This window comes from Neovison vison, chromosome 2 (genome assembly GCF_020171115.1).
Source record: "Neovison vison isolate M4711 chromosome 2, ASM_NN_V1, whole genome shotgun sequence".
Classification (NCBI taxonomy): Eukaryota; Metazoa; Chordata; class Mammalia; order Carnivora; family Mustelidae; genus Neogale; species Neogale vison.
This window is the reverse complement of record NC_058092.1, coordinates 27,616,727-27,628,922: the sequence shown is the minus strand read 5'-3', so window position 1 is coordinate 27,628,922 and position 12,196 is coordinate 27,616,727. Positions and strand designations below refer to the sequence as shown.

The 12,196-nt window shown below is 38.4% G+C and overlaps 1 protein-coding gene across 5 annotated transcripts in view; it reads right to left on the bottom strand.

Moving 5' to 3' along the window:
• The window catches only part of AGO3 (argonaute RISC catalytic component 3), a 129,578-nt gene that overhangs the window by 44,009 nt on the left and 73,373 nt on the right, over positions 1–12,196 (bottom strand). The gene's annotated exons all lie outside the window — the stretch shown is intronic.

Genomic DNA, 12,196 nt, shown 5'->3' with positions numbered 1-12,196 from the left:
GGCTTAATCTATTCTAGTGAAAGCTTTCCCTGTCTTGTACAGATGTGAGAAGACAGTGGTATTACATGTTGTTGGTCCTAATCTGAACTACAGGAAGTAATAAATAAAGAGTAACTGCCCAATGTCATCTAGCTGTCTGGTTCTCTAATAGTCAACCACCACAATTTATTTTTTTTTAATTTTTTTTTTAAGATTTTATTTATTTATTTGACAGGGATACACCGAGAGAGAACACAGCACAGGAAGAGGAAGAGGGAGAAGCAGGCTTCCCGCTGAGCAGGGAGCCCGATGCGGGGCTTGATCCCAGGACTCCAGGACCGTGACCCGAGCCGAAGGCAGCCGCTTAACTGACTGAGCCACCCAGGCGCCCCAACCACCACAATTTATTAATCGTGGGCTTCAGAACTGGAAGAGCTTCACCAATGGTTAGTAGAACACCATCATTCATTTCTTTCTTTCTTTTTTTTTTTTTTTTAAGATTTTATTTGTTAGAGAAAGAGAGCGAGAGAGCGCGCTCAGGCAGATAGAGTCCACAGGCAGAGGCAGAGGGAGGAGCAGGCTCCCCACTGAGCAAGAAGCCTGATGTGGGACTCGATCCCAGGACACTGGGATCATGACCTGAGCCGAAGGCAGCTGCTCAACCAATGGAGCCACCCAGGCATCCCCATCGCTCATTTCTTAAACACATACTTAACTGGGGGGCTATTATGTGCCATAAAGGTACCCGGGATACAGTGAAAATCAAAACCAAAACAGACAAGAAGCTACACACTATCACATTATTTTTCTGCTTTAAAAAAAAAAGTCTTTTGCTCCTAAGTATAAACATTTTATGTGGTGCTCTTTCTTTCCCTCTCCTTGTGTTTTTTTTTTTTTTTTTTTTAAAGATTTTATTTAGGGGCGCCTGGGTGGCTCAGTGGGTTAAAGATTTTATTTATTTATTTGACAGAGAGAAATCACAAGTAGATGGAGAGGCAGGCAGAGAGAGAGAGATGGAAGCAGGCTCCCTGCTGAGCAGAGAGCCCGATGCAGGACTCGATCCCAGGACCCTGAGATCATGACCTGAGCCGAAGGAGCGGCTTAACCCACTGAGCCATCCAGGCGCCCCTCCCTCTCCCTGGTTTAAGGTTTAAATGTCCTCCACAAAATGTCCCTCACCTCTGGGAGGATGTTTATCAAGGCTTTAACAGTAGTTACCTCAGGATATATGTGGGTGGTAAAGCTATTATGCATGTTATTTTCTTTTTAATTTTGTATCTTCATTATTATAGTGAGCATATAGTACTTTTTCCTTTACTCCAGACTATATGAATGATGTCTCCTCATAAAAAATGCAGATATACAGAATAAAGATTTCCTCCCAACTCAACTTCCCCCTCTCCAAGTATCTTTAAGAAATAACCATTATTGGGGCACCTGAGTGGCTCAGTAGGTTAAAACCTCTGCCTTTGGCCCAGGTCATGATATCAAAGTCTTTGGATGGAGCCCCGCATCGGGCTCTCTCCTCAGCAGGGAGTCTGCTTCCCTTCCTCTCTCTCTGCCTGCCTCTCTGCCTACCTGTGATCTCAATCTGTCAAATAAATAAACGAAATCTTAAAAAAAAAAAAATAACCATTATTAGGGGGTGCCTGGGTGGCTCAGTCGGTTAGGCATCAGCCTTTAGCTCAGGTCATGATCCCAGGGTCCTGGGATTCAGCCATGAATTGGGCTCCCTGCTCAGCATGGAGTCTGTTTCTCCCTCTGCCCCTCCCCCTGCTTGTGCTCACCCCCCCTCTCTCTTTCCAATAAATAAATAAATCCTTACTAAAAAGAAAAAGAGGGCACGTGGGTGGCTCAGTGGGTTAAGCCTCTGCCTTCGGCTCAGGTCATGATCCCAGGGTCCTGGGATGGAGGCCCACATCGGGCTCTCTGCTCTGCAGGAAGCCTGCCTTCCCCTCTCTCTCTGCCTGCCTCTCTGCCTACTTGTGATCTCTCTGTGTCAAATAAATAAATAAAAATATTAAAAATAAAATAAAAAAAGAACCATTATTAGTAGTTATGTATATATCCTGTTTTATTTTGATAGGCAAAAGATAATAATGTACATGAATTTTTTTTCTTTTTAAATTAAGTAAGCGCTCTACCCAACCTGAGGCTTGAACTCATGACCCTGAGATCAAGAGTTGCATGCTCTGTGACTGAGCCACCCAGATGCCCCCATGCAACTTTTTTTTTTCCAATTTATTTATTTTCAGAAAAACAGTATTCATTATTCTTTCACCACACCCAGTGCTCCATGCAAGCCGTGCCCTCTACAATACCCACCACCTGGTACCCCAACCTCCCACCCCCCCCGCCACTTCAAACCCCTCAGATTGTTTTTCAGAGTCCATAGTCTCTCATGGTTCACCTCCCCTTCCAATTTACCCAAATTCCCTACTCCTCTCTAACACCCCTTGTCCTCCATGCTATTTGTTATGCTCCACAAATAAGTGAAACCATATGATAATTGACTCTCTCTGCTTGACTTATTTCACTCAGCATAATCTCTTCCAGTCCCGTCCATATTGCTACAAAAGTTGGGTATTCATCTTTTCTGATGGAGGCATAATACTCCATAGTGTATATGGACCACATCTTCCTTATCCATTCATCCGTTGAAGGGCATCTTGGTTCTTTCCATAGTTTGGCGACTGTGGCCATTGCTGCTATAAACATTGGGGTACAGATGGCCCTTCTTTTCACGACATCTGTGTCTTTGGGGTAAATACCCAGGAGTGCAATTGCAGGGTCATAGGGAAGCTCTATTTTTAATTTCTTGAGGAATCTCCACACTGTTCTCCAAAGAGGCTGCACCAACTTGCATTCCCACCAACAGTGTAAGAGGGTTCCCCTTTCTCCACATCCTCTCCAACACATCATGCAACTTTCTTTTGACATGAAATCAGATAATAAATGTTCCATGACGCGTTTTATTATTTTTTAAATATACAGTATATCTTAGAGATCTTTCCACGTCAGTACATTTTTTAATGGCCTCATATTATTCCACAGTATTGGTGCATGATAATTAAGTGAATATATACTCCCTTTTCCTCTTAATAAAAAAGAACAGAAATGGTAAAATACTAGGAACACTATTCTGGGCTTTTATTTTTTTTTCTCATTATAGATCTTGCAGATAAATTTATGGTATGAAACCACATCATTTTTTTTCACACTTACAGGATATCTCATTACATGAATGTATTTCATGTCCCTAATGATGGATCATTAAATTGGTTCTTAATATTGCAAAAAATTTTCCAATGGATGCCCTTATATATATTTTATTTGTCTGTGTGTGTGTCTGTATATGTACACACCCTTGAGTACTTCTATAGGTAAGATTTAAGAGAAAACAGTACTCATTGCTAAACTTCTATCCAGATAAACAATAGAAATTTCTAACTAATAAAAAAAAGAGAGACCAATAAGATTATATTAGCATTCTATTTTTTAAGTTTTATTCAAGTAATCTCTACACCCAAAGTGGGGCTCGAACTCAACATCCTGGGATCAAAAGCTACATGCTCTTCCAACTGACCCAGCCAGGCGCCACAGACTGTATTTGCATTCTAGATATCATATTCAAATCCATAGTGGTTTCAAAAATGTATACATTAGGGGCACCTGGGAGGCACAGTCAGTTAAGTATCCAACTCTGGCTTTTGGCTCAGGTTGTGATCCCGGTGAGGTAAGATCAAGCCCCACATTGGTTCCATGCTCAGCAGAGGAGTCTGCTTGAGCTTCTTTCTCCCTCTATCTCTCCCCACTGCAGGCTCACTCTCTCTCTTTCAAATAAATACATCTTTTAAAAAAATGTATACATTATTCTATTAAAAATGTGAGAATATTTTCATGTATTAAAAAAAGTTGACAGGATACCTATCAAATAAGCACATACTGCTTCTGGGTTAATTTTTTTAGAAGTAAATAGGTAGGGGTGCCTGGGTGGCTCAGTTGTTAAGCATCTGCCTTCGGCTCAGATCATGATCCCAAGGTCCTGGGATCGAGCCTCATATTGGGCTCCCTGCTTAGCAGGAAGCCTGCTTTCTCTTTCTCCCACCCCACCTGCTGTGTTCTCTCTCTCACTGCCTCTGTCAAATAAATAAATAAAATCTTAAAAAAAAAAAGTATATAGGTAAAGGAAAATAAAAATATGGTAAGTAACATGCTTATTTGCCTTTCCTTTAATCCTTCAGGTAAATTTTCTTCACTAAACTGCTATAATACTAGTGTTCACAACTAATGTGTCTTATATCACTGAACTGCAACTAAACAAACATTATCTTTTTTAACATTCTTCAATTATTTTCCCCTACTGTTTATACCACTGTGCTTATCATTTTACTGTTTATTATCTTCTCTATAGAAATGTGGGCATTTCAGATGAAAATTAAAGTTAGTTAAGAAAAAAAGTTCTAAAAGATGGGTTGAAATCAGTGAGTACAGCTGAATTAGGAGTGAATTTCAATGAGCAAAGATCAGCTTCTCTCTGCTGAATCCTTAACATTTTATAAACCTATACATTTATGCACTATTCCTTCTTGCCCTCTCAAAAATAAGCTAGTTTAATTGAAAAGAAATGTTTAGGGGCGCCTGGGTGGCTCAGTGGGTTAAAGCCTGTGCCTTCGGCTCAGGGCATGATCTCAGGGTCCTGGGATCGATCCCCACATCGGGCTCTTTGCTCGGCGGGGAGTCTGCTTCCTCCTCTCTCTCTCTTTCTCTCTCTCTGCCTGCCTTTCTGGTTACTTGTGATCTCTGTCAAATAAATAAATAATCTTAAAAAAAAAAAAAAGAAAAGAAATGTTTATGTTTAACAGTTTAAAAAATCTATTAACAAAACAAACCCCATTAATGTATTACAGGAAGTAAGCATATAACCATTTCTATAAATGATGGCACTAAAAAAGCATTAAATAAAATTCAATGCCATACCTAATACTTATACTGTATCAGGACCGGAAAAGAGAAAAGTTATCTATCTATCAAAAATCTATGATAAGGGGCGCCTGGTTGGCTCAGTGGGTTAAAGCCTCTGCCTTCAGCTCAGGTTATGACTGGGGTCCTGGGATTGAGCCTTGCATCTAGCTCCCTGCTGAGCAGGGAGCCTACCCCTCCCTCTGCCTGCCACTCCCCCTGCTCGTGCGTGCTCTATCTCTGACAAATAAATAAAATCTTAAAAACAAAACAAAACTATGGTAAATTCAACTTCATTTATTAGGGAGTTCTAGCTAGTGCAGTAGTGCAAGTTAGGAAATAAAAGGTAAAAACACTAGGAAGGGAAAAATTATTCTTGACAATATGACTATCTACACAGAAAACCCAATAAAATCTAAAGACAAATCAGAGAATTAATGAGAGGTCAGCAAGGTTGCTAGACTTAAGATCACTATATGAGGGGTGCCTGGGTGGCTCAGCGGGTTAAAGCCTCTGCCTTCGGCTCAGGTCATGATCTCAGTCAGGGTCTGGGATCAAACCCTGTGACCGGCTCTCTGCTCAGCAAGGAGCCTGCTTCCTCCTCTCTCTCTCTCTGCCTGCCCCTCTGCCTGCTTGTGATTTCTGTCTGTCAAATAAATAATAAAATATTTTTTTTAAAAAAAGATCACTATATGAAAATAAGTTACATTCTTGTATATATTGGCAATCAGCTTAAAATGTAATTCAAAAAAATACAAGTTAAAATTAAAACAAAAAAACAGTAGGACTTGGGATGAAATTCAAATAAAATATGTATAAGACCTAGAGAAGTAATAGGTATCTTTTGGGGGAAGAAGTAATAGGTATCTTTACTAATGGAAGATATTACAGAAGATTTTAAAAATGGAGCAATATACCCTATTCATGTAAATTATTCCCAAGTTAATCTGTAAATTGAAAGCAATTTCAATCAAAATACTGACAGGATATAAACCCCCTTAACCTCTGGAAATTAAGGAGAAAATCCTAAAATTAACATGAAAACGCAGCAAAACAAGAATAATCAAGACAATTTTTAAGACTAAGGTCTGTCCTACCATTCATCAAGATTTGTTATAATCCTATTGAAGTCAAGAGACAGTGAGGACAGATTCACAGCAGCAGATCAGACTTGAATGCCTACCTCATACCATTTATAAATTCCTATTCAGAGAACTAAATATGAAAAGAAAAATAAACATTTAGAAGAAAATACAGAATATCTTTATGATGTTAGAGCTAAGGAAGAATTTCTTAAACAAGATACAAAAATTACAAACAACTGAAAGTATAAGAATTTCTTAAAATACATTAACTGTAAAAAACTGTAAGAAAACAAACGATGAAAGAAAACTAAGAAACCCACAAACAAAGCAAAACAAAAACAATCAAACCCCAGGCTATAGATTGGTAGAGGACATGTGTTGTATCTTTAACAAATAGTTTTGAGAATATGTAATGAGTTCCTACAATCAAGATAAAACAATAAAAGTGGCAAATGACATCAGCTGGCATTTCATAAAAGAGAAATCTAAATGTCAAAATGTCTAAGTTTTCATGAATTATCTTATGTGTAGTTAATGAAATACACATAACAATGCTGACCTATCATTTTACACCATTCAAGATAGGCAAAGAATTTGAAGACCTAGAACACAAACTGACAACAAGCCAATGGAAGAATGAAAGCTCCTAAGGGATATAAAGTGGTACAATCAGTTAGAAGAGCAAAGAGTAACATATAATAAATTTGAACATATGCTTAATTTTTAGTCCAGCAGTTCCACTATATTGAAATACACTCTAGATTCCCTATTTGCAAAAGGACAGGGGAGTAAGAATGCTTATTTACGATTGTTTTTAATAGTAAAAAGAATGGAAACCACCAAAATATCGGTTAGTAGAATGGGTAAATTTGTAGTATATGCATATAATTAAAATTGATTAGGCAGGTTATTCAGATAAATAAAACTGAGAAATAAAATACAGGTATTACTGAGAGGGCTTTGGTGGAAAAGGAGGTATTATCTACTACTTAGACTGCCAGTACTAAATATGCATAATCTACAACTAAGGAAAAAAAATTCATAAAAAGAGACTATGTATAGAATACCGGTGGGATAGACTTTTGATTTATCAACACAGATCTCAGAATTAAGGTCATTTAAATTCCATTAAGGTTTTATAATACACTCTATTAACTATCATGTATCTTTTAACAGATTAATAAATGATAGAATTTTTGTTGTTGGAAATACATCCTTTAATTTCTTATTGTTTGTTGCATGTTTTTAAAAAATATTTTATTTATTTATTTGACAGAGAGAGATCACAAGTAGACAGAGAGGCAGGCAGAGAGAGAGAGAGAGAGGGAAGCAGGCTCCCCGCTGAGCAGAGAGCTTGATGTGGGACTCGATCCCAGGACCCCGAGATCATGACCTGAGCCGAAGGCAGCGGCTTAACCCACTGAGCCACCCAGGCGTCCTGCATGTTTGTTTTTTAACAAAGTTAATTTTCTTCTTTTCATGGGTAGCAGTGTTAGAATAATAAAAAAAGGACAGGATTTAAAATAAAATAGATTTTGATCCTAGGTGTAATACTAATTATTTCTCTGAATTTCTATTTGTTCATCTGTAAAATTGGAAGAATACCTACTACTCATAACATTAAGGTAGAGATTCAATGCAAAGTAAGAACTTGTATTCAGAACATGACAGCAGCTCAACAGAGAACTGTCTACTCATGTCATTTGTTCACTGATCAACTGGTCTTAATTCCAGGCAAAGTCATTTTGTGATGTAAACTAACTTCCTGAAGAGGTTTTACGGGCGAGTGTTCCATGAAGAAGAGATTAGAATTCTTAAATTTGTGTTTTACTATTTCAAAAGACATGGCAGAAAATAACAGTTATGAAGAAGAAAGTAACAGATATTTGCCATATTTAAAATAACTAGACTACCAAATGAAACCAAGGACAAATGAATAGTTTAAAATAGAGCAGAAATTAACATGGGAGCTGGTACAAACATAAGCACAATTTTTTTTTATGTACACCTCCTACCTCCTGAGAGGTTACATGGTATGGATGTTCTCTGCCTCAATTTTATAGGCTTACTCCTATGGCTCTGAAAGTATGATAACAGAACTTAAGACTACTCATTACACAATGCCTTATATGGTTATAATTAGTGAGCACTTAGGATGCCATGTTAAACATCCTTGCATTTCCTATTATCACTTAGCAAAATATTATTAACATAGTACTCAGGAGATATTGATAAAGATTTTTTCTATTTTTAATGTTAAATACCACATATTTAGTAAAGTATGTAAAACATATATGTGTCACTTAAATTATTATGCAGTAAATACCTAGAAAACCAAAACTGGATCAACAACTAAATATTGCCTGTATCTTAGAAACCTCTTCCCTAACCCCTTCTCAATCCTAACTTCCCTCCTCCTTCAAAGTAACCGAAGTCTTGGCTTTTATGGTAATCACTTCTTCTTTAAATTTACAACGTAAATACAGATTCCTAAATAGTTTTAGTTTTCCTAGTTCTTAAACTTTATGTAACTAGAAATACAAAGCATGTAATCTTTTGAGGCTGTTGTTAAGGACTGTCTCTAGCTCATCTATAATAATGTAAAGTTTCTTCATTTTCACTTCTCTAATACTGTGGTAAAGAAATAAAGTTTATTGGGGTGCCTGGGTGGCTCAATTGAGTGCCCAACTCTGGATTTCAGCTCAGGTCATGATCTCAGGGTTGTTGAGACTGAGCCTTAGCTCAGGCTCTGTGCTGTAAATGAAGTCGGCTTGGGATTCTTTCCCTCTCCCCCCACTCTAAAGAATTAGATAGATAGAAGTAAACTACGTAATTTACTACTATAACATATGGACATCTGTGTTGGTACTTTCTTTTTTGTTACTAGAATGTTATGAACATTCCTATAGTTGGTCTTTTTTGATGCACATACACATAAAAATTTCTTTAGTGGAAAAGGCTCCACCTAAAAGTAAAATTGCTGACCCATGAAGGATATGTATCTTTAATTTTCCCAGATAATGCCAAACTCTTCCAAAGTAGTTTTAACAACTGACCCTCTCATAAGCAGTGTATATCATTTTTGTGCTAAATTCTAACTGCTGGTACTGCCAGGCATAAATTTTAGCCTTTCTGGTGAGTTAGGTAGGGATATATTACTTTTAAAAAAGGATTTTCAGTCTTACATACAATAAAATGAGCTTTAAGTGTAAAGTTCAAATGATTTTGACCAATGTATACATTTATGCTATTATCACCACAATCAAGAATGATTATTCCCATCATCCCAGAAAGTACCTTCTTGCCCCTATGTAGTAAGTTCCTTCCACATTTGCCTCAGGTAAAGACACATCAGATTTCTTTCATAATAGATTAACTGGATCCAGGATTTTACATAAATGGAATGACACTGTATATACCATTTTGAGTTTGGCTTCTTTTGCCCATTTTAATTAGTTGAGATTCAAACTATCGTATAAATTAGTAGTTCTCTTTTTTAAAAATTTTATTTATTTGACAGATCACAAGAAGGCAGACAGGCAGAGGGGGGAGACCCTGCTGAGCAGAGCGCCCAACGCGGGGCTCATTCCCAGGACCCTGAGATCATGACCTGAGCCAAAGGCAGAAGCTTAACCCACTGAGCCCCCCAGGCGCCTCTAGTTCTCTTTTTAAAAAGTTACGCTCCATGCCCAGGGTGGAGCGCAATGTGGGGCTTGATCTCACTACCCTGAGATCAAGACCTTAGCTGAGATCAAGAGTCAGATGCTTAACTGACTTGTCAACCAGGTGCTCCAGTAGTTAGTTCTAATTGCTGGGTAGTATTTCTTTTCTATTTTTTTTTTTTAAGATTTTATTTATTTATTTGACAGATATCACAAGTAGGCAGAGAGGCAGGCAGAGGGAGAGGCAGGCAGAGGGAAAGGGGGAAGCAGGCTCCCTGCCAATCAGAAAGCCCAATGTGGGGCTCAATCCCAGGACCCCGGGATCATGACCTGAGCCGAAGGCAGAGGCTTTAACCCACTGAGCCACCCAGGCGCCCCTTCTTTTCTATTTTTTTTTTTTTTTTAAAGATTTTACCTATTTATAGAAGACACAGTGAGAGAGGGAACACAAGCAGGGGGAGTGGGAGAGAGAGAAGCAGGCTTCCCGTTGAACAAGGAGCCTGAGGCAGGGCTTGATCACAGGACCCTGGGATCATTACCTGAGATCAAGGCAGATGCTTAACAACTGAGCCACCCAGGCGCCCTGCTGGGTAGTATTTCATTATATGCACAGATCACAATTTGTTTCTCCATTCTTGTTTTTAGATATTTGGGTTGTTACCAGTTTCTAGTTATTATGATCAAGCAAAAATACATACACAAATCTTTGTAGGACTTTTTTCATTTGTTTTGGGGAAAGGCCTAGGAATAAAACTGGTGGGTCATAAGGCAAAAGGACATGGTTAATTTGAAAAGACTGCGCCAAAATATTTTTCCAAGTGGTTGTACAATTTACACTCCTACCATTTCCAGTTGTTCCACATCTTTGCCAACATTAGTATTGCCAGTCTTCTTAATTTAGCCAATGTACTGGGTGTGAAGTTGATAGCTCGTCGGGGTTATTTGCATTTTTCAGATGAGCAATGATGTTTTAGCATCTTCTCAAGTGTTTATCTGCCATTCACTTACACCTTTTGTGAAGTGTCTGCCTTTGACCACTTTTTAAAATTGTCTGGTATAAGTTTTTCACATATTCTAGACATAAATCTTTTGTTTAGATATATGTTTTGTAAATGTTTTCTCCCAGTAGTTGCTTAAGTGTTCTGAAGAACACTTAAAGGGGGTTTCCAGTACATCAAGAACTCTTTAAAAAAAAAACAAACAAACAAAAAACAAAACTCTTTCACTCCAAGGACATGAATACTTTTCCTATTTTCTTAGAAATTTCCCAGTTTTAGCTTTATGTTTTGGCCTGTGATATATCTAGAATCAATTCTTGAGTATGGTATCAAGTAGGGGTTATGTTTACTTTTTTATACCCATATCCAGTTGTTCTTGTATCATTTATTAAGACTATCCTATCTTCACTGAATTATATTGTCCCCTCTGTCAAATATTACTCAACCAGGGTGCCTGGGTGGCTCAGTTGGTTAAAGCCTCTGTCTTCGGCTCAGGTCATGATCCCAGAGTCCTGGGATCAGGCCCCGCATCGCATTGGGCTCTCTGCTCAGCAGGGAGCCTGCTTCCTCCTCCTCTCTCTCTCTGCCTGCCTATCTGCCTACTTGTGATCTCTATCTGTCAAATAAATAAATAAAATCTTTAAAAAAAAAATCAAGCAACCGCATGAGTGGGCCTACTTCTGTATCTATTCTAATTGCTTCTCAGCCTGTGATGATCTAAGATCAAGTATCTCAGGAAAAAAAAGATCAAGTATCTGTAGTTATTACTATATATCGAGTAATATCAAGTTATTGTAACCCGATTTACATGGCTACCTTTACTCCAACATCACAGTTTTGATTACTATAGCTTTATAGCATATCTTTAAAGCCAGGTAGTAATAAATCTTCCCACTTTGTGCTTCTTCAAAATGTTTTTGGCTCTTCTAGGTTCTCTGTATTTCCATATAAATCTTATGAACACTCAGAATATCAACTCATATTTAAAAAGAAATCTGATGAAATTATCATAGGGGCTGTGTTGAGTCTACAGATCAATTTGGGGAGAATGGAAACTTTAAAAAAAAAGATTTATTCATCTGTTCTAAGGAGGGAGAGAGGGAGAGCGGGGGAGGGGGAAATAGAGAGAGAGAGAGAGAGAGAGAGAAAACACTAGTGTGTGAGCAGGGAAAGGGGGAGGGGGAGAGAAATCCCCAAGCAGACTCCCAGTGGAGTGCAAAGTCCCAGGCAGGGCTTGATCCCAGGACCCAGAGATCATGACTCCAGTGGAAACCAAGAGTTGGACGCTCAACTGACTGACCCACCCAGGAGCCTTATGGAAGAATGGACATCTTTTTTTTAAGATTTTATTTATTTATTTATTTGACAGAGAGAGAGAGAGAGAGAGAGAGAGAGAGATATCACAAGTAGGCAGAAAGGCAGGCAGAGAGAGATGGGGAAGCAGGCTCCCCGCTGAGCAGAGCCCGACTCGGGACTCCATCCCAAAACCCTGAAATCATGACCTGAGCCG